Consider the following 24736-nt stretch of genomic DNA (forward strand, 5'->3'; position numbering starts at 1 on the left):
CCCTGTGACCAGTCCTTGTTATCTTACTCTACAACAGTTACTGTGTGTAGACCCATGTGACCAGTCCTTGTTATCTTACTCTACAACAGTTACTGTGTGTAGACCCCTGTGACCAGTCCTTGTTATCTTACTCTACAACAGTTACTGTGTGTAGACCCATGTGTCCAGTCCTTGTTATCTTACTCTACAACAGTTACTGTGTGTAGACCCCTGTGACCAGTCCTTGTTATCTTACTCTACAACAGTTACTGTGTGTAGAACCCTGTGACCAGTCCTTGTTATCTTACTCTACAACAGTTACTGTGTGTGGACCCCTGTGACCAGTCCTTGTTATCTTACTCTACACGAGTTACTATGTGTAGACCCCTGTGACCAGTCCTTGTTATCTTACTCTACAACAGTTACTGTGTGTAGACCCCTGTGACCAGTCCTTGTTATCTTACTCTACAACAGTTACTGTGTGTAGACCCCTGTGACCAATCCTTGTTATCTTACTCTACAACAGTTACTGTGTGTAGACCCCTGTGACCAATCCTTGTTATCTTACGCTACAACAGATAATGTGTGTAGACCCCTGTGACCAGTCCTCATTAACTTACTCTACAACAGTTACTGTGTGTAGAAACCTGTGACCAATCCTTGTTATCTTACTCTACAACAGTTACTGTGTGTAGACCCATGTGACCAGTCCTTGTTATCTTACTCTACAACAGTTACTGTGTGTAGACCCCTGTGACCAGTCCTTGTTATCTTACTCTACAACAGTTACTGTGTGTAGACCCCTCTGACCAGTCCTTGTTATCTTACTCTACAACAGTTACTGTGTGTAGACCCCTCTGACCAGTCCTTGTTATCTTACTCTACAACAGTTACTGTGTGTAGACCCCTGTGACCAGTCCTTGTTATCTTACTCTACAACAGTTACTGTGTGTAGACCCCTCTGACCAGTCCTTGTTATCTTACTCTACAACAGTTACTTTGTGTAGACCCCTGTGACCAGTCCTTGTTATCTTACTCTACAACAGTTACTGTGTGTAGACCCCTCTGACCAGTCCTTGTTAACTTACTTTACAACAGTTACTGTGTGTGGACCCCTGTGACCAGTCCTTGTTATCTTACTCTACAACAGTTACTGTGTGTAGACCCCTGTGACCAGTCCTTGTTATCTTACTCTACAACAGTTACTGTGTGTAGACCCCTGTGACCAGTCCTTGTTATCTTACTCTACAACAGTTACTGTGTGTAGACCCCTCTGACCAATCCTTGTTATCTTACGCTACAACAGATAATGTGTGTAGACCCCTGTGACCAGTCCTCATTAACTTACTCTACAACAGTTACTGTGTGTAGAAACCTGTGACCAATCCTTGTTATCTTACTCTACAACAGTTACTGTGTGTAGACCCCTCTGACCAGTCCTTGTTATCTTACTCTACAACAGTTACTGTGTGTAGACCCCTGTGACCAGTCCTTGTTATCTTACTCTACCACAGTTACTGTGTGTAGACCCCTGTGACCAGTCCTTGTTATCTTACTCTACAACAGTTACTGTGTGTAGACCCCTGTGACCAGTCCTTGTTATCTTACTCTACAACAGTTACTGTGTGTAGACCCCTGTGACCAGTCCTTGTTATCTTACTCTACAACAGTTACTGTGTGTAGACCCCTGTGACCAGTCCTTGTTATCTTACTCTACAACAGTTACTTTGTGTAGACCCCTGTGACCAGTCCTTGTTATCTTACTCTACAACAGTTACTGTGTGTAGACCCCTCTGACCAGTCCTTGTTATCTTACTTTACAACAGTTACTGTGTGTGGACCCCTGTGACCAGTCCTTGTTATCTTACTCTACAACAGTTACTGTGTGTAGACCCCTGTGACCAGTCCTTGTTATCTTACTCTACAACAGTTACTGTGTGTAGACCCCTGTGACCAGTCCTTGTTATCTTACTCTACAACAGTTACTGTGTGTAGACCCCTCTGACCAGTCCTTGTTATCTTACTCTACAACAGTTACTTTGTGTAGACCCCTGTGACCAGTCCTTGTTATCTTACTCTACAACAGTTACTGTGTGTAGACCCCTCTGACCAGTCCTTGTTAACTTACTTTACAACAGTTACTGTGTGTGGACCCCTGTGACCAGTCCTTGTTATCTTACTCTACAACAGTTACTGTGTGTAGACCCCTCTGACCAGTCCTTGTTAACTTACTTTACAACAGTTACTGTGTGTGGACCCCTGTGACCAGTCCTTGTTATCTTACTGTACAACAGTTACTGTGTGTAGACCCCTGTGACCAGTCCTTGTTATCTTACTCTACAACAGTTACTGTGTGTAGACCCCTCTGACCAGTCCTTATTAACTTACTTTACAACAGTTACTGTGTGTAGACCCCTGTGACCAGTCCTTGTTATCTTACTCTACAGCAGTTACTGTGTGTAGACCCCTCTGACCAGTCCTTGTTAACTTACTTTACAACAGTTACTGTGTGTGGACCCCTGTGACCAGTCCTTGTTATCTTACTGTACAACAGTTACTGTGTGTAGACCCCTGTGACCAGTCCATGCAATCCTTTTCTACATCTGTCTGTCACCTTGAAAATAATGCTGGCAAGTATCACTAGATCTAATGACGCACTAAATGCTCACAGAAGTACATCTGGTACAAAACTTATTGAATATCATGAAGGATTTTATTATTATTTCAGTTTGTTTCCAAACATGTGATAGGAACGAAGACGTTATTAATACTTACGTAAATACTGCGTCGCAGTCTCTGTCTAACAAACCTGATTGTCTACTGTTTACAAAGCACAGTCGATATAGGGCGTAAATAGGCATAGGGTTATTTATTATGACAACGCTCTTTGCTGTGTCAAATTGACATTTATAATTGTCCAAGTGGCATGTTGAAAACCTGCGTTAATCTAAAACAAGTTACCACAAGGAAATGATAAGATCTCCGGTGTAACCGTGATGAATATCTGTCAAACCATTCAAATTTACTGTACATATCTCATACACTTATCGTTTTTTTTATTTACACCAGGAAGAAATGCACAATTCGTCTAGAAGAGTACACCTTTGGGGATCTGTTGCCCACTCAGGCAGTTGATGGGACCGACCCGGCAAGACATCCCCCCTCTTACCTCTCTCACCTCCCTCACCTGCTCACCCCACCTCACACATACATACACACACACGCACACACACACGGATACACGCACACACGCGCGCACACACACACACACACACACACACACACACACACACACACACACACACACACACACACACACACACACACACACACACACACACACACACACACACACACACACGTTAACCGCTCAACCCACTACACACAAAGATTGTACCCGTCCATTGGCAACACGGTTTAAAGATCAACCAACCCCGAGCCATCCCACATCACACCTCACCCAACGCCCCATCCCTATTAACCACAATGGCCGTCTCGATCCCGCACACAACATACACACACATATGGTATAATTGTATCAACATTATCAAGCACACCATTCGTATCAATGATTGCACATATATATCTTTAGACTCCATACACATTTTACACACTACCTTTAGATGTACCATTATGTCTTAGAAAGAATGTCTGCGAAGTTATTTGTAAATATGTTATAAGGTTATGATTTGACAATTACGGGTCCACATGATCTTGATCACATAAAGAAAATTTAAATAACCAACTATATCATGTACATTCAACCACTGATATGCTGTGCAATGTATACAATGTATGATATTCACAGAACTCAGGGTCGTTATGATCAGGTGGTCACAACCCCCTCTTAGCGTGTATGATTACATCCTCACGTCAAAGTGGGGCAATGTATCAGAGGTAAGGGATACCATATCGACCCACTAATTGCGCTGATTGCTCCCCCTTTTAATGATGCACTGGTCAATGGAAAACCTTTGTCCCCTACTCATACCTGCAGCTGAGTCACCTGCGTAGTCGGGTGGTGGACACTCGCCACGCCAAGACAATAGTTGAAATAAGGGTACAAAGAGGGGTTTTAACAATAACCTGTGAACCTAGGGGACATTGTCGATTCAGGGATATGAACTCGTTTATATCCTCGTCAATAGAACCTAGTTACGGGATTATTAGGAGCTTTTTCCAAGAGGGATTGACCAGTTATACCTTCAGCTAAGATCGACATTAGACGGAGGATGTCCAAATTGGCAATATGCAATTAGTGAAATTAGTTGAGCATCATGATATTTTGAGAGACCACTTTCCAGATATGATGTTTGGAAACAAAGACAATCAGCTGACGACTCTGGTTATATGAGTGACCAGGCAACAGACCTGGAGAGTTCATATGAGTGTTGACCTGAGTAGTATAGGTAATGGGGGTTCTGGCTCACTTCAACTGGAACCAGATTTATAAACCTATACTGCTACTACAGATGGAATTTCTAATGCAAAAATTATGATGCGATTCAACGATAGTCATATGTGTCCAAAGCATACAACTGTGTCCAAAGAATTTCCAATTGAACATTTGTGCCCAACTACAGTTTAGAACAAAAATGGAAGAAGTGAAATATACAACTATGGAGAGCATGGGCATACGTGCAGAAATGTCTTTGTTCCAACATATACTAGTGGGGAATGCATACGAAGACAACTTGCTACCAGATATATCCAAGGTAGACTATTTGGATGGAAATCTGGGTAGAACACATCTAGAACCTTTGGAGGGCCTGCAAACATTTGTAGACGATATGTATGTATTTGGCTATCTAGAAGAAAACGATATAGTATCTCTACGAGGATCTGTGTCTTGCACAACTGGAGAAAAAGGATCTGCAAAACGTATACTACAAGAAATACAAATAGCAATGCAGAAAGTATACGGATGTCGCGTGCATGCTACTATGGCAAATACAATTTCCTATATAGGAGGCCCTGGGAGCAAAATACGAGACACAATACAACGAATACAAAAACAAACAGAATGCAAAGCAAAGAAAAAACTGATGGAAAGATTTTCCAACAAAGAACCCAAAGGTATATTTGCTTGCAAAATAGATGTCTCCGAGTTGCCCCTAGAGGAAACACAAAAGGGGTTGGATACACTACACACGCAACTATATTCCTTCGGATACGAGATATATTCCATAGACTATACTAGAGACTTTTCTGGTGTACTAGATAGGAAAAAACTAGTGGTATACCTACAAAGCAAGGGATACTTTCTACAAGGTATACAATACGATTGTGGAGAAAGAGAAGGAACAATTCTAGACAATACAGCGTCTGTAGGAGAACATGTAGGTACTTGGGTATACAGTAGGAACAATAGAACATTTTCCTCGAAGATATACAACAAAGTTGTTTCCAATTTCGAAGCGGGGGACGTTCGGAATCCAATAGGAGCACATCCTTGCAAATACGTAGATTGCCCAAATAGACGCCTACGAAAATCATTTTTGCATCCAGACGTACTGAAAAGAGGTTGTTCTCGAATAGAAGTATCTGTGTATATATAGCAAAATCCTATATTTTGCTATATTTTGCTACAAGCATTTGCTTGCTTTTCCTAGGAAACAAGATTCTTGGTGTGTGGAATTTCTGTGTATAGGATTCCTATTGGAGACAAGATATTGTAGAATATGTATACGATGCCGCGAAAGAAAAATCTATCTGAAGAAGAGTTGGAAGAAATTCGTGCCCTTCGTGGAAACATATCCGTGGAGGATGCAAAAAGAAAATATGGTATTGGGGCTGGGAGGTTGTATAGAATATGGAAAAACTCGGTGAACCCAGTAGAAAGCACGACACAGGTGGAACCATACAACCCTATAGAGCCTGTGTCTCGCGTAGATATATTGGGAGATATATACAGTGTATTGTTGGATATACGAAACAATATTGCGAGGGAGAAAGAAGATGTAGAAGAAGAATTAGAGTCCTTGGGGAAGGATATGGAGGATACAGAAGAAGAAGAAGAGTCCTTGGAAAAGAATGTAGAGAAAGCGCGATGGTTTGCCAAATACACAAATATAGCGGGATATATTCTCCTTCCAATTGTTGTACTATGGAAACTACGGAGGAAAAAGGAAGCTCCCATTGTTCCACCGCGGGACCCTCCCACAAAACCAGATGCTTTTCGAATGCTATAGATTTTCCATTTGGATATTTGCTATATATAGTATAGAATAGAAACAACGATGGAATATGTCCAAAAAAATGGTATGCCGAGAAGATTTCGTGTAGAAGATTTGAAGAAATACGATTTTGGAAATGCCAAACGTGTATATACTGCAAAAGAATACATAGAGAAAAACAGAAAGCATCCTTGTGGAGAAGGGGGATGGGAAATAGATGGATACCTTGGAGAAGGAGAGGAAGAGAAAGTTTGGGGTAGGGAAAATATGGAAGAAAGTTGTATATTGCTACAAATAGAAGAGGGCACTCTAGACTTGTTTTGCCTTGTGGTATGTTTGCGTACTAGTGTTTTGCAGATATAGATACCAATCTATCTTTCTTCCTATGTATTGTTCTCTTTTCTCTTCCTATTTTGCATAGTATTGGTGCTGCATATGTATCCAAGGGATCCAATTTTGCAACTTCTTCTTGCAAAAATGTTCCCTATGCTAGAATTTTCGATCCATCTGTTGTTTGTAGAAACAGAATAGTCCTTTCCAATCCTCGAAATATATTTTTGGCAAATTTTCTACATGTTCTCCTTCCATATCCAATGCTTTTGTGCATTCTTTCCATGTTGGCGCTTTTTCTATATATTGCATGGAAGAATCTTCCACTTCTTCTTCGAATTTGTCTACCTTTGTATTTGCTGCTAGTAGTTCTTGGTTTGGTGTTTTTTTCTACAACTAGTGGATTGTATTCTATTTTTTTGTTCTCGTTGTTGTAGAATGTTTTTGTTTCTTCCACGCTCAAAGACAATTCGTCTCCTTCTACCATTGGGATCCAATACATAGACTTTCCATATCTATCCAGTTTTATGTGTTGTGCAGCTGTTTCTAGCAATTCGAGCATCTCTCGCAGTCTTTTTGTTTGCCAAATAGCGGGAAAACAATACACATCTACATTTTCGATATTTTCGATACATATAGCTACAAAATGTTCTCCTTTCCATCCGAGTATAGAAATAGTTTTTCCAGAAAATTCGGACATCTTTCTACACCAGCTTCCGAAATTTTGTTCTACAATATTTTTGGTATCTGTAGATGCAATTCTATATTCTTCTATATTCTTGTATGTTTTTTGTATTTCTTCTATTTCTTGTTCTCTCTTTTTCATTTCCTCCTTTTCTTTTTGTATACTTTGTTCTTGTATTTTTGCAATATTTTGTTTCCATAGATTGTTATCCAACCAGTCTTCTATGTCTTGCAATCTTTGTTCTCTATTGGATCTGGAAAGAGTTGATATTTGTCTTTTGGGTTCCATTTCTATTGCTTGAAATTGGGAAACTTCTTTTCCTATTCTCTGGGATTTGTTTTTCCGGAATATCCATTCTATGTGTTCTGTGCTTGGGAGAAGCATGGAAGGGTTTGTATCTGCCTCGGATATTTTTGTTGGTTGTTTGGATGGCGCAAGAATAGTTTTCGAATCCTTTGCTTTTGTATAGCATCAAAGTGGTCCAAACTCTACACCTTCGTTTGTGGAAGATCCGATGTCTATGCGAAATATTGGACAAGTGCGAAACCCAAAGTCTCCAATTGCAAATTCTACTGCTCTTTCCCATTTCTTCGGATCTTCTACTGTCTCTTTTTTCGGATGTATATGTATCCCTGCTATTCTCCTTGTTTTTGTGTGTGCACACCATGCTGCAAATATCTTCCCGAGAAGTCTAGAGGCGACTATACAACATCTAACCAATTTTTTTGCTAAGTTTCTACATTGGTTTTCTGGTGGTTGTTCGAGAAATAGTGGTTCTTCTTTGGGGGATACCAACTCTAGAATTTCGTCTACAACCCAAGGTCCTATGTCTTCGTCTGGTGCATACACAGATACTTCTATTCGAGAACCTGTGACCATAACAACCCTGAGTTCTGTGAATATCATACATTGTATACATTGCACAGCATATCAGTGGTTGAATGTACATTATATAGTTGGTTATTTAAATTTTCTTTATGTGATCAAGATTATGTGGACCCGTAATTATCAAATCATAACCTTATAACATATTTACAAATAACTTCGCAGACATTCTTTCTAAGACATAATGGTACATCTAAAGGTAGTGTGTAAAATGTGTATGGAGTGCAATCATTGATACGAATGGTGTGCTTGATAATGTTGATACAATTACACCATATTTGTGTGTATGTTGTGTGCGAGATCGAGACGGCCATTGTGGTTAAAAGGGATGGGGCCAGGGGCGGGGCGTTGGGTGAGGCGTGGTGTGGGATGGTTCGGGGTTGGTTGACCTTTAAACCTGTTGCCAATGGACGGGTACAATATTTGTGTGTAGTGGGTTGAGCAGGTAACGTGTGTGTGCGTGTGTGCGTGTATCCGTGTGTGTGTGCGTGTGTGTGTGTATGTTTGTGTGAGGTGGGGTGAGCAGGTGAGGGATATGAGAGAGGTAAGGGGGGGGGGGATGTCTTGCCGGGTCGGTCCCATCAACTGCCTGAGTGGGTAACGGACTTTGGCATGCAGCATGTAGCATATGTAACTTGAGAACATATCGGTGACATATCATATGATGAGCCACATCTGAGGGTAGGGGAAGGCGAGTTCTAGAGGTTATATTCACTATTGACACGTTGTTGTCCGGCCTGGTGCCCGGAGACCAACGTGGGTGCACGGTGGATGGCTACTGACGTCGGGGAATAGTGAGAATTGGAGAGAGACAGAACAAGGGATGGGACGTTAGTGTTGGCTATTTTTAAACAAATTGAGTCGTTCCCTGACGAAAGGCATAATATGACTGATGGGGTGACTCTAGTTTACCCCGGGCTAGTAGCTGTGCTCGTAGCATAACGATTGTGCGATTCATGGCGAATGGCAGGCAGCCAAATCAAAATCAATATACCCAACACTGCGATATTAAGGTATGTGAACGGCAACAGATTTGGCAATTGTTCAAGTGGGTAGGGAAAGTTTTATTGTTTGCGTGAATTGAGTAGGTGCAATACATAGGCGATGTACACACCTGTTGAAGGGGATATTTTTAAACATTTTCCAGTACGACTGTGCCAGCTTGCAGACCGATACTTCAGGTTCTGGTAATGTCACAAGGTAGATGTACATCGACAATGGTGTAATACATCGAGGTAGAACATTGTAGCCTCTGTATATCACAGTTGGAAGTTAGGGTGATTGGCATGTAACTGAGCTGTCGTAGATGTAATTATTGATACTAGGGTCAGTAATGGACAATATTTGGGGACGGTCGACCTCGTAATAACTGGAATATGCCTGCTATCAGTGTTTGGTATATGTGCGTGCACTAGGGTGGCTAATTGATTTTCTCTGCCTATCATAAGGAGTAGTGGAAAATAATTTCTCATTCTATTTAACCTCTTTAAAGGTTAATTCGCCTGTCTGAATGATGTGGTTGTGGTTATGTTTGATGGCTTTGACTATATTGTCAAAGGGGATATTTGTTGTGTCATGTAAGATGCCATTTGGTGTTGTGATGTGTTGAAGCAGACGTTGCGTATGTGAACTTAGGATGCGAGGAGTTAAATGTGGTCTGTCTGTTTAATGAATTTGAGGTCCTATTCTGTGGCGAGACTGAATGTTGCCCTGGCTAACTGACCACATCGAGGAAGCAAACTGCGTGTTTGGCGGGTTTTAGTTTTAATTTCTGGTTTGCCAGGAATGAGTGTGTTGGTTAGTTGTGAATGTGAATGTGGTCTGTGTTTGATTGTGAATGTAATTTATGCACAAAAGTTAGGATGAAGCTTACATAGAAGAGTGTGTTTTTGCATGTTGTGTTTTCCTTATGAAGGAATAATGGCATTTCCTATGATCTGTTGGAGAGGTAGGGTTCTGGTAATTCTGAGGCAAACGTGTGGGTCCAGGATTCATCGAATGCCGTGAGCTTCCCTCTTTCTGAGAATAGGGTCTCGTAGTGTAGACGGCCATGGTCCTGACCCCGTGCACTACAGATTATGGTCAGCAGCAACCACACCTGGAAGTGCATCATTCTGCATCAACATGTAGATGTTTCTAAGCAACGTAAGAGTGAAACAAACATCTGACCAGGTTTAATGTGTAGCACAACAAGGTATAGGCCCATCATAGTTTGTCGATCACAGTCGGTCTTTTTGTGCTCTATAAAGAGTGCATTCCTGCTCAAGTTAATACACTACTAAACACATCCTTTGTGTTGACTACACTCCTACGGACATCACCTGTATCCAACTAATCTTCTCCTGACGTCATCTTCAACTACACAAAAATTCCTTAGGTAAATAGGCCCTTTACTGACGGGACTTGTAGGAGTGTCAGTAATCTCTCTAAACACTCTCCAATGGTCATGGTCCTGCCGCATAGCGACAAGCGTGATGGCTTCATTTTAAACAATGTTGTAATTGTAGTGCATTATTTCTGTAGAGTTTCAGTAGAAACTCAAAGCATTGTATATTGACAATGGTTAGTTGTCAGGAATGCCGTACCATCTAATGTCAGCAGTGTTGTGGAAGATACAGTATTTAGATGAATATGTGATCAAGAGTTATCTAGAATGTTCTAGGTCAGCAGCTAGGCCAATCCATCACTGTGTAGAGTTTTCAAGAAGGGATTTAGGCTATTAAAGGGGACAAGAGCGTGAATCTCGCATCTCACATTACATTTCACATTATATCAAGACCAGCGGTTTTCACCCTGGATATCAAGCCTAAGCCTATAGCTTGAACACTGTTGCTGGTAGGTGAATATTGTTATCTTTATTGCTATTGTATTTATACTGCCATTTGATTTTGTACTGCTTTTGAGTTTTGTGCTGCCATTCTATTGTGTACTGCCATTGTAATTGTTTTGAAGTAATTTGTATTAATTTGTAAACCTAGTTAATTTTATAATACAATTGTTGTTCAGTTGTTAAAGTTATGTTGCACGTTTGTGGTTTGTGATTGTTCATTAATGCCATGTGTGCATCTTGCATCAATGATATGGAGGTATGATCGTCAATAATGGAGTAATTTAGCCAATAATAGCATTTTTCCGTCTTGGCCTGACCCGGTCGAGCTTTAAAGCAATCCCTTCGCTAGGTGTATTCAGTACTGACTCAACACTAGCCTCTTATCTCGTCACAGACTACCCCGACATTGAACGTTCAGTCTCAACAAAGTGAATGAATATGTTTACAATTATTAGTGAAATCCCACATCTAAGTGGTAGCCCTAGCAGCGGTCCCAAACACTTGTATCGAGTTGTTTCAAGCTATGTCATCTCAGAACCATGTCATATACAATATGTAACATACAATTTTAAAATGGTTTATCTATCTAAACATTACAAGAACATTGATTCATCAGTATCGGTAAAATTCTGTACACTGCAGGTCGCTCTTACAAGATCTGGTACAGAATGTTTTTAACAGTTGATGCTAATCTTCTAACAATCATCAACACCCTACCAAAGTTCCCTCATCTTATTATGCTACTGGATATTACACAACACACCAAGTTAAAGGCATGTCGTTGAAACGTCGAAGGTGTATACTGTCTTGCACCACACCCACGTCAAGCCTTCACCACTATAACACAGGTACGTTTTGCACGTCTCCTCCACTATAACCCACATACGGTATTCAAGTTTATCCCATTTTAACACACATATGTTATGCAAGCTTCTCCTACTATAACACACATACGTTATGCAAGCCTCTCCCACTAAAACGCACATACGGTATTTAAGCCTCTCCCACATAACACACGTACATTGTGCAGACCTTCCCCACTATAACACACACGATATGCAAGCCTTTCCCACTATAACACACATGCATGTACCTTATGCAAGCCTCTCCCACTATAACACACATACGTTATTCAAGCCTCTCTCACCATCACACACATGCGTTATGCAAGCCTCCCCCAGTATAACACACGTACGTTATGCAAGCCTCTCCCACTATAACATACATACGGTATTCAAGCCTCTCCCACTATAACACACGTACGTTATGCAAGCCTCTCTCACCATCACACAAATACGTTATGCAAGCCTCCCCCACTATAAGACATATACGGTATTCAAGCCTCTCTCACCATAACACACATACGTTATTCAAGCCTCTCTCACCATAACACACGTACGTTATGCAAGCCTCCCCCACTATAAGACACATACGGTATTCAAGCCTCTTCCACTATAACACACGTACGTTATGCAGGCTTTCCCAACTGTAACATGTGTACGGTATTCAAGCCTCTCCAACCATAACACACATACGTTATGCAAGCATCTCCCACTATAACAAACATACGGTATTCAAGCCTCTCCCACTATAACACACGTACGTTATGCATTCTTTCCCCACTATAACATACATACGTCATGCAAGCCTCTCCCACTATAACACACATACGGTATTCAAGCCTCTTCCACGTACGTTATGCAGGCTTTCCCCACTATAACATACATACGGTATTCAAGCAACCCAGCAACCCATGCTTGTCGTACTACCATCCAGTGATTGACATCATATGCATCGATCCACGCATTTGGGATACGATGATATGCATCAACCAAGACAGCTAACCTCCCCACCAGATCTGTTATTTACAGACCGCCGTCATATAGCTGAAATAATTCACAACTTTCGAGATACATTGGAGCATGCTCCTTCTAAGCAGATTTCAAAGAGTGTCACACTTTAATTTTTATGGTAGACATGTGGAGGATATTTCCAAATGACTTCTTATTTGACTTGTACGATATGTTCCCATGGTTTACTTTCAGGTGAACAATTGACTTGCATTTGCTCAGAGACTCAGAAACACATGCTCATGATACAATCGACTCCGCTTTTAGAAGATATTTCTTTTGAATATGGAAAGGGTTTTGTCGTTTTTATTCATTGTCGTAGCTCCCCTGCGTCCAAAGTATGCCAAATGTCTCGCATACTCGTGAACAATTCTCCTTGAAGATAACACTGGAACAGACAGTGCAACTTTTCCGATTTAGCACTGGGTGCTAATAAAGTTGCAACAGAAGTCAAGTCCAATCGCTAGGCCTTGTTTGGCCAGTGAACTGTGGATGGAGGCGTTATTTAATCTTTTCAAAATTATGTTTGTCGTAAGAGGCGACTAGAGGGGTCGGGTGGTCTGGCTGTCTGACTTATTTGATGCATGTCATCGTATCCCAATTGCGTGGATCGATGCTCATGATGTCAATCACTGGATGGTCTGGTCCAGACTCGATTACAGACAGCCGTCGTATAGCTGGAATATTGCTGAGTGCGGTGTTTAACATCAAATAAACAACCAAACAAAACGATCTTCAGTAATTTACAAATTTATAACAGTAAAGGAAATTATTATATATTTCTATATTGCTAATGTTTAATGTCTTTGTTTCTTGAGTTACTTTTGACAGGATATTGTCTCAGATACATTGCGTGTCGTGAACTGAACAAGATAAAGATAGCTAAAGATAGGATGTTATGACGGACCTGATAAACGAAACTTCTGCAAAGTTATGTGAGGTACTGAAGTCAGGTACAGGTGCATGGAAACACGACATTCTCCCTTTCGCGAAGACCATGTTGATTATGAACATTTGATGTTAGCTGCATCATGTGTTTTTAATTCTTTTGGCACGAGGAGCGGTTGTAATTGGACATAGAACATTTTACCTCGAGCGTCAATATCATATAGTCGGAATATTAGTTGTATTATGGAACCTTTGGTTGTCACATACCTTTTCTTAAATTCCAATATACGCTATTAACGATACACATTCTCAAACTAATCAAGCTTAAGTCTCAATGCTCCTCAAAGAAGCTAAAGTAATATTGCTATTCACCATAGTCACTTCAGACACTGCGAATAAATAGTAAATCTGAGGTAACCGCCTAATTTATGGTACAATGTCAAATGGTTTGCAGCCATGCTTGATAACCACCACACATCTGGAAACCACTATCTAATCAATACGGAAATTGTAGTTTGTTTTTAGCACGTAGCATACCAGCTAACATACTGCGTTTTCACGATGTTGTGGTAAAGTTTTGGACTGGTAGCGTTGTGATATATAACGTTTCCATAACGTTATTATAACGTCGCTGTGGAATGTTATTTCACAGCGTAATAACAACGTTTCACACATCACTCAACTTTTTTGTTACGACGTTTCTGAAACGTTGTTGCAACTTCATACGGTTTGCTTCACCATCGTCTTAGGAATGGAATCGTTTCATCAAAATCAACTTGAGTTCGTCAGGAAACCATGGCAGTAATGCATTACTTTCGTTTTTATTCAGCATTTGCATTTTCATCCTTTAAAACTACTGAAAACACCAGGGCGTAATTCCTGTGTATATGAAGGCGGGAAAGTATTACGATAAGCATATTTTGACTGAAGGAGAGCAACATTTTGTTTCTCTGAAAAATTTTGAGCTTTTAAAATGAAATGAGAGTGGCTAAATCTGGACATGTTTTAATAAATCGCCTGTCACATTCTTAGACTTAGTCAAATTTCGTAATGCAGGTAACTCATGCAATTTGTTCAGTTTGTTTTTAAAAGAGCTAAACAGGTTTAGAGGAATTATATATCTCACTTCACTAAAGTTAACCGGTCTATATTTTGAAAGAATAATCTATTGCGCATTGATTATCCCCCTTACCAGAACAGCTCTATTGCGCACTACCTTTGCAATGTATCATATGTTGTCCAGGAAGCAATCGAGAAAGGTTCCAGGGAGGAATTTAGGTCAAGCCTTAAACGCGCACTCTTTCTCACTTCACAACTTATTGATTTAAATACCAGGTTCTATAAAGTATGACTTTGTTAAATAAACAACACATGTAAAACAACGGGTTTGATATGAGAATGTTGTAATTAGTTGTCTTCATAATCACATGTATGGCGCTTCCTGTGCAGAGGTGAGCACAGTATTGTTTCAAGTAGTTCACTGTATGTAATGTATGATGCTTTACCGTTTCATGCGTGGGTTTACGGTTCTGTATAGTTTATTGCCTTTTTTAACTTCTGGCAGGGATTATACACCCTTCTATGTTCTTTGCTTCTGGATAAATAGCAAATCAACAGCCTTGTCTGTAGTATAGCAATTATTTTCCTAAAAGATAATACGGTTGCATGATGTATGCACGGTGTTTGGATTGAACATAGTAACATTCTTCTAAACATATTTCAAATCTAAACCGGAAGTAATCACAACACAAACCCAGTTAACCAAACGGAACCGTACACAAGAGTGAGGTTTTGAATAGTATTCTTATATTGCGGCGTGTCAGCTTGATGGCGAAAAGCCCGAAGTGATGCAGCTCTTAGACTTTCATCACTTTGGTGAAACCCACGAGCACGGGTTTGTGCTGACAACAAAATCGGCGTACCAAGGGGACACAACTCTCCATAGCGAATTGCAGCGCCTGAGGCGATTGGGCCAATCGTGCCCCCGTACACTACTGTAAGGAACTATCATACAACAAAGATGCTTTAGATGAGATATGTATTGCGGAACATTCCATGAAGACCCAGTGGCAATATTACACTATAGTAACTATAAAACTATAGTAATGTTGTACGTACAAGGAATTTGTTTGTAATTGTTGATATGATAACAGATCTTGGAAGTTGTTTCTGAATAACTGTTGGTAAAATTATTTAGAACTGTTCCTTTTAACAGGGTGTACCAAATTCTTTATCAAGATTGAGGATTATTTGTGATTCTCTTTCTTGGTTGTATATTATAAAAGACGGTGCACATTGTTGCTCATCTTCTGAGACATCACCACAGCAAAAAAAATGCAGTTTCCGGTATCCGGATACCTGCCGGATACCACCTGACACTTACCCAAAACGCGTCCGGCTATCCGGTGGCAGATACCAGGCCAGATACCAGATCCGTGGTATCTGGCATGGACACCTCACTTGAAAGTATGCCACCTGGAATCTGGGTATCCGGCACAGGATACCTCAATCTGGGTGTCCAAGGATCCGGCACCGGATACCAAGGATCCAGCACCGGATACCTCATTCTGAGTTTCCAAAAACATGTCACAATTTGGGGGTGCATTTTGTTCAATTAAGTGTGAAACACCTAAATATATATTGGAAACTAACCATGAAAATTGAACATTGCTGAAGGAATCTGGCAGGTATCCGACAGGTATCCGGATGCAATTTTTCGAGATGTCTTAATCCTGGTAAATGATGTTAGCCTGGGCATATCAGATAGCTGTAGTAACATTCTGTGTCATTTTAGTTGTAAATATCCCCTTAAAGTTGAGATCTATGGGCATGTATTTTGGAGAAGACAATTGTTTCAATCTTTTTAGATGTTAAGCTGTTTAATGAACAAACATCAGTTCTAATACATGTATGATGATATCCTTAAATTTCATGTTCAGACTTCCAGATTGTTCTGAGTGAAAGTATAAACTCATCGACTGTGTGCTCACTTGGGCCTTTGGTCCTAGTGAGATGATAATATGATTATTTGTAAAGGTACAAGTACTTGTTACGAGCATACCAGCTTCATTTAAGTTTGAAACACAATGTGCCTCACTCTGAGGGTGACATGTACCAGATTTCATCACACTACAGAGAGCTGTTCCTCAGTTACTGTGAACATTTTTACTGAAAGACATTGAAAGCTAATTTGACCTTCAATATCAGTTGCGACTATTTCAAAAACAATTGTAAATTGCTTCATTCAGTATAACATTGACAAACATATGACAATGATATACAACTATATGTATAAGAGTTATTTAGACTTCTGCAGGAATAGGCACATTAGAGAACAAGAGTCATCAGAAAGATGACATAACCCCCCGGCAGCTGTCTGTAAAGTAACCACTAGTAAATGTGCAATTCTGTATGTAATGAGTCAACAGTTAAAAGTTCTTTAAGAAGCATACATTGTTTATCCACAAAAGATCCACCATGGTCGCATCCATATGAATGCCAAGTTTCGATCAAATACATTGAATGTTTTTCGAATTCTGCCCCAGAAACGAACCTCATCCCCAATTGAGTCTATGTCCAACTTCATTCCATAAAAATTAAAAAAAATAAAAATTAGAAAAATCCCCAAATATCAAAAGGCAACACTTCAGTAAGTGCCTGATAGCTTTGCCAAGTTTCCATCAAATACACTGAATGTTTTTTGAATTCTGCCCCGGAAACGAACCCCATCCCCAATTGAGTCTATGTCCAACGTCATTCCATAAAAAAAAAATTAATTTTTTTTTAGAAAAATCCCAAAATATCAAAAGGCACCACTTCAGTATGTGCCTAATAGCTTTGCCAAGTTTCGATCAAATACACTGAATGGTTTGGGAATCCTTCCCCTGGAAAAGGAAATGATTACGGATGGACGGACGGACAGACAGACTGGCTGATCGCTATATCACCCCGTATTATATGCCGGGGGGGGGGGGGGGGGGGGGGGGGGGGGGGGAGATAAAAAGTAAGTGTATGACCTGTTGCCAACTTCTATCCCTGCCCTGAGGAAGAGTTTGGCCATTAACAATTTTTTTGTCTGGCTATGACATTGACCTTTGACATAGCAGATCAATGTGTTATTCCAAAGATGTCCAAGCAATGCATGGTTTCATCCGATAACTGTGGCTATCAAACTGAGGCAAAATATTGGAAAATCCCCATTTACACACCTGGCTAAAGAAACATAAACAACAAACAAATTATCAATTTCTTTTATTTATATGCCTATATCACACACTGGACATTGTTCACATGATGGTTCCTGATGCAGTATGCAATTTCCTCCTATTCTTCAATACTCATAACAGAGTGGGATAACTGTTCGCTTGAAAGCATAAGCAGACCATGCTCACCAGTTCAGAGTTATTTGCCCTCAAATATCCTTTCCCTTCTATATTGCCATGGAAAAACAGGAACCAGGATGAGGGGAGGCCAGATCGGCTCTATCCCTGTTGCATTGTGTTAGTAGAATTGTGAACATTCTATTTGGTGTTTGGGTCCACATTTATAGACAAGTAGTCGCAAACATCATTCCTTTCAAGTGATTACCACATGGCCAAAGACAATAATTTCTTCAACGTCCTTGAAGGGTCCCACTCCGACTTGGCATTGGTTGGTCTTCTCACATTAGCCAGACCAGCCTTTGTGAGTGTGTCCCAGTGTCAATTGGGATATAACTTCTTGGTAGGCCCCCATTGAAATAACAGGATTCTCCTCATCACTGTCTGCCTATCACTTCTGATATCTGGAAGGGTCCTTCCAGACTGTCAACCAGTCATCCGGGTATCTCAAGCTGGACTTCAGTTTCTGCAAAATTATGTATAAAGATTGTAGCAATAGAAAAGAATTGTTGCAACATGTACTTACAGATAAAAGGCAGCAAATTCACTTAATTTATCATCTTTGAGTTTTGTTATATACCAAACATTTGAGATATATATTGTTCCATGCTGATGAGTTGAAACAATCATTAACTGACATCTCTTAAAAATGCTTGCCATACAAGCCAAAGTAATAGATGAGGTAGCAAGTGGGCTCATTGATCGCTCGTAATCGTACCCAATAACGTGGGGTGTTGTCCATAACAGTCATCATCGATGCGTCTGGATCGAGCTCATAACATTAATCACTGGTTTGCCTAGTTGAGATTTGAGATTTGATTATTTATAATCCTTGTCATTTAGCTGAACTATTGTTGGATGTGGTGTTAAATGAGTGAAATGGGAAGAAAGCCCGAAGTGATGCAGGTCTTACATGTTTACCACTTTGATGAAACCCACAAGCAAGTGTATGATGCTACCCTCGATTCAAACCCACGACCATCGGTTTCTGTCAAGCCCAAGAGATGCAACTATGCACAGCAAGTTGTGGTGCTTTTGATAATTAGGCCATCCATGCCAACGGGTGATAAAGAACAAGCAAACTGAAGAAATATTTGCAGAATAGCTACATGAACATGATGAACCAAACAGAATAATTTCAAATATTTACCACTCACTGCTACTCTTCTCTTGTTCCTCATTGCTTCCCTTTTTCCAATGATGCTGTGCAGATGACTGACTCATTCATTCATCCAGACATTCTGCAAAAATAAGTAGCATTCACATTACAGAAATATCCAAACTGTACATGCTGTACATTGAATTCAATTGAAAAGGCCCCAGTTGAGTTTCCAACTTAGAACTGTCCTTAATAAAATATTTCATCCCAAACATTCAGAGATAAAACATAATCCCATATTTAACAACTGTCAAACAATTATTTGACAATAAAGCCAGGGTCATTCAACATACACTTTACATAGGGAATCACTTGTTGCAAAAACGATCCTCGCCAAGGTCAGAGTCATTCCATGAAATATTGAATTATTTAGTTATGAAGCTTATACAAAACAAGGACATAACAGTGTAATTATAAAAATATGTTAAGCGTCAAAAAAGTAAAGTCTTTGGTGGCCATTATTGTAAATTATAGTCTGTATTAGCATCCCACAAAAGTTTAGAGTTAATAATCGTTCCTAGATCTTTGTACATTTCTTCATTATCTATAAAAAGCGGATCTAATTTGGATCATCTTGTTTTGACCACAAATCTATTACGCCCCTTATGCAAATCCTTGTCGTCATAACAAACAGTTGACCATAATACTAAAAAAAAAAGGACCCTTGGCGTTTACGGTAAAGTATGTAGAGCAGGTAAATATCTAAATCAATCCGTTCCATAAGATCTCTGCACGGAAATCATAAGGTCACGAAGCCCTGCTACGTACCTGGCATCCGCATTTGCTGCCAATCGCCTTTCCAAAAACTGTTGACTTCCGCGTTGTGGATGGCTCAGAGGAACTTCGGCCGGTATTTCCGTGGTGGAGGTGAATGAGAACAATGTATCGATACACGAGGTAAGCTTATCGTAATCAAGCATCACAGTGTATATCGATACACGAGATTTGTTTACATCCATGTTCTAAAATGGCGCCCTGGACCGCAGGGGAATATGGGTAAATTGGCTTGTTCCGGGTTAACACAAAGCTGGGCCCCCGTCTCTAATATCACAATATTGTTTGGTGCAAGTTGACGACGCGCATAGGGAGCCGGGAACCAGTTTAACATGACATAAGCTGGTTCCCGGCTCTCTATGCGCGTCGTCAACTTGCGCCAAGTTATATTAGAGACGAGGCCCAGCTTATACACTGAACACGATCGGTCATTTCGTCAAAATTGGCCAAATATTGAAATTGCAGCTGAGGTAATCCTGGCAGCTGAAGTGACACATTAAGGTAAGGAATATGTGAATATTACAATGATCACGTATTAAAGTAATTTACCACATGTAAGCCTGTCACATGTGACACATTAACTTTCATAGCCAACATGTAAGTAAATGTATCAGGATATAATTATATTTTTATATAACAAGTAGCCTGTCTATCATATGTTAGTATATAATGAAGAAATATGTTAACTTTAACTGGATAATTTGTATGCTAATGTGACTCACTGTCTTATTTCATATACTCCCTTTACTCTGTGAGATGATTAATAGCCTCAACATATTTTTCCAGATGTGAAGAATCAAGAACAGCTTTAATGACAGGGAAGTTTTGCATCAGAGATCATCGTGAAGTGGAAGATAAGACATTTTAAGGGTATGAACATTTTCACTTGAAGTAGCTGAACAATAACCATGATGACAACTTTATCATGGGGGAATTTTGGGTGGTGGGGTAGCCTAGTGGTTGAAGCGTTCACTCTTCGTGCTGAAGACCCATGCAGGTTTGATTCCTGCCACATAGCTGCGATATTGCTGAGTGTGGCGTTAAACATCAAACAAAGCTAACAGCCGCATACATACTCACATGGGGATTCCAGGTTGAAGTTAGTCCCCATCAACATGATCAACCTATGCTAGTTGTAAGAGATAACTTAATGGATCGGCTGATCAGGCTCGCTGACTTGGTTGATCCATGTCATTGTATCCCAATTGTGTGGATGGATACTCATGATGTCAATCACTGGATAGTCTGGTCCAGACTTGATTATTTACAGACCGCCGTCATTTAGCTGGAATATGGCTGAGTGCAGAGTTAAACAACAAATACCAACATGATTCTACAACCTGCTCTTGTGGATACCATTTTGAGGATCCTACACATAACTTCTTTTCGGGTCTTAACTATTGCAATATGTTCTACTACATGTGTTTTAAACATATATTTTTTTCATTGGCTTATCTAAATGATGCTCAAATACAAAATAATTATTAATAAAATACTAATTCTATACTATTGCAAACTATCAGTTGAGCAATAATGTAATCATCTGATTATAATTAGATAATGAAGCAGAAGTCCATATTGATTAAATCTACCAGATTCTGAGATAAATGCACGTATTGATTGATTTATTTCAATGTTTTCCTGTACATAATTTTCAACAATTCCATATAAAGCTTTCTTATATCCATGCAGAATAATAATACCTATTATTTCTAATAATAGCATAATTTGGACACACAAATAAGTAATGAATGGTATTTTAATAACAGGTGCCACACATGCGGGATAGGTCATTTCACATGAATCATTTTTAGGTGAATTTAAATCACTACAAGCTGATCTGAGTCCTGAAAGGATATACCTTCGATTCTGTGAAAATGGAAATGCTTAAACATCTCCCAATATTAACCATGCTATTACAGAATCTGTTCACTTGTTTGTGTATGTAAAATATTTTTGAACGATTACATCCATCTAATGATTGTTTGTATGTGTGATGTGGCAGTAGAGGTATATATGTACAAGCATGTGCATACGCGTATAAAAATTATGTATGTTTGGCTAGGTACCAGTATATGAATTAGTTGTTTTATGCGACTTGTATATTAGCATCATCATGGTTTCAACAGACAGTTTATGTATATCAAATGTTAAATGTCTTTGTAGGGAGAATTGCATATCAAAACTGTCATTATTTTATTACTTATGAGTAGAACTTTTTAAGTATCTGGCAAGATACATTTCCTTGGTCCACAGAAACATGTTACTAGTAAACTGTAAACTGACTTGTCAGTGTGGTTGGAAACTAACTAAGCCGTCACTACTCAATTAAGTAATTAACAGATAATTGCAAGTGATAATACCCACCTGACACTAATTGCCCTGTTAATCCCTAATCCACCATGAGTTGACATGGAGTTCATCTTGCTAATGAGCTGTTGTGAGCGTAACAAGATGATAAACATCAAAGGTGGGGCAGGCTTTGATCAAGTGTTCTGTAGAAGAGATTATGTCATTTGTTTAATGTTTATTTAGGATTAGCTACATCCCTTGATCCTACCAAGACCATACTTGAGATTATCAGACAGTTTGTCTGGATACAACCTGATGTCTCAACTGTACTTATTGGATCCTGCCTTGTAGCAAACTATGTCCGTGTGCGAAATACGCATCAGTCGGAAAGCGCACGTTAAATCTACAAAGTAAGAAAGTAAGTAACAAGGACTTTGACCACTCTGTGCAGATGCATAACAATGCACTTGGGGTATGATTCAATTGGGGTATGATTCAATTATGTCACACAAGTCAAAGATGGGTTCCACTGTATTTAGAAACAGACGATAGATGCAATACTGTGTAACTTTATAACAATCAAACGAGTATTCAAATAGGAATACACATATATTTACAATGACCCTTGAAAAGTTCCAAAACCAAATAGAACTACTTAAATTATGATTACACTTGACCAATATATTTGGTAGTTTTTCCCGTTATTGTTAATTTTAATTAAAGATAGGATAAATGATAAAAATATGATAATGATTTTACTCATGACTAATCATGGGCGGATACAGCTTTTTTTACAGCTATTTATTGTCTTGGTAGTAATTTATATAGAAATAAAGATTTATTTTCGAAATAAAAAGGGGGGTGCGCACTACAGCACCCCCCCTCTCCACTCATGCTATTGCCAGCAGCCGAAATAAGGTCCCCTTAATGTAATATACATAGTTTTTAGTCGATTGTTCAGGTGGTTCTTTTCAGTTGATTTTTTGTATCAGTGTCTATTTTGGCCTACCAATTAATGGTAGATATTAATTATCAATAATAAGTGAGATAATTATTTTCAATGTGGCTCCCATTGCAACTGAAGCAAGGAACGATTCAAATTAAGCCTGATTCTGTTGCTACATTTATATGTACTTGCTTCTCTAATCAGTAATTCAATCAGTTGTATAGTGACTTGATATTTGGTGAAAATATCTGTTGTATGAAATCCTAATGTTACTTACTTTTGTATTTGAGATGATATTTGTATTTTGTAGCCTAGTGGGTAATGCGTTCTCCGAAGCACTGGGTTCTGTTCCCCACATGGGTACTGTGTGAAAAGCCCATTTCTGGTGTCCCCGCATATATATTGCTGGAATATTGCTAAAAGCTGTGTGGAACTATACTAACTTGCACACTCATTATATAATATTTTGAGATCACTTACATGACTTGTGTGATTGAAAGTTTTGATAATTATGAATACCGTATTCGACAGAATAAGCGCCCAGGGCGCTCTCAGAATTTCGTGCTTTATGCTGGCAGCCTGAAATGTTAATGTACGACAAATATATTTTTCCAGAATGAAATTCCCCATAATTAAGGGTGCATATCACACACGAATGTGTATTATATGCAAATAAATAAGTCTTGTATACATTGATCAATTGGAAAGGGTGCAAATTGGGATTGTTAACTAGCCAATATATTAGCAAATATTCCCGTGGGCGCTTATTAGAGCGAGGCGCTTATTACATCAAATACGGTAGTTCTGTTTTTATGTATAAGAACCTATTTTATGCAATTTGCATTGCCTTGTTTACCCTTCCTTATGTTTTGATGTAATGCAAACATTTGAGAAAAATTCAGGTGAGCCTGCCTTATGGCACTACAGGAATTGTTTTCAGAAGATCAATTACAATTTTGTATTTTCTGTAAAATTTACTGTTTGCTATGGCTTTTTTACATTGGTTAACATGGTTTGGTTAACACTTGCTTGATAAACTGTCATTACCTTATTCATTGAGAGAGCAACCAACTTTTTTCCCTTTGTCAATATATGTGTGTTTCTTATATTTTTAATAACAAGATTTTAAAGATGTTATAAATTGTTTCAGGCACCTGGATTTCACAATGACACCAGATCAGACAAGTCATACAAAGGACTCTCAGGGTGATGAATAATCCTCCCCAGAACAACTAGCAGGTTCACCTCAGAAAGTGATGATTCTGAATGAATAATGCCACATCAGTGAGATTCTGTAGGTTGTTTTATTACGACATTAATCAAGTCTAAAGGAATTAATACTACAGCAGTGAGACTATGTTTATGTGGTGTACACTGACGCTGACTATACAAATCTGAATGACTTTTGTGGTTTACTGCACAAACATAATTGACTTTAGATATTCTTCTCCCTTGAAATTCTTCTGAGATTTGACCGATTTGTTTATTTAGAAAATGGCATTGAAGCATCTGTTTCTGTTTTTGAATGTTCTTGCAAACACCTTTGGTTACTGAACCAATGAA

The 24736-nt window shown here is 39.3% G+C and overlaps 1 long non-coding RNA gene across 1 annotated transcript; it reads left to right on the forward strand.

Annotated features, from left to right (window-relative positions):
- Positions 1-20415: 20415 nt before the first annotated feature.
- Positions 20416-24736, forward strand: LOC139441701 (uncharacterized). Its single transcript, XR_011651638.1, has 3 exons — positions 20416-20436; positions 20722-20805; positions 24324-24736. It is a non-coding gene; the product is annotated as an uncharacterized lncRNA (long non-coding RNA).

Source organism: Haliotis cracherodii, unplaced genomic scaffold (genome assembly GCF_022045235.1).
Source record: "Haliotis cracherodii isolate W230 unplaced genomic scaffold, xgHalCrac1.p SCAF_42, whole genome shotgun sequence".
In the NCBI taxonomy this organism is placed as follows: Eukaryota; Metazoa; Mollusca; class Gastropoda; order Lepetellida; family Haliotidae; genus Haliotis; species Haliotis cracherodii.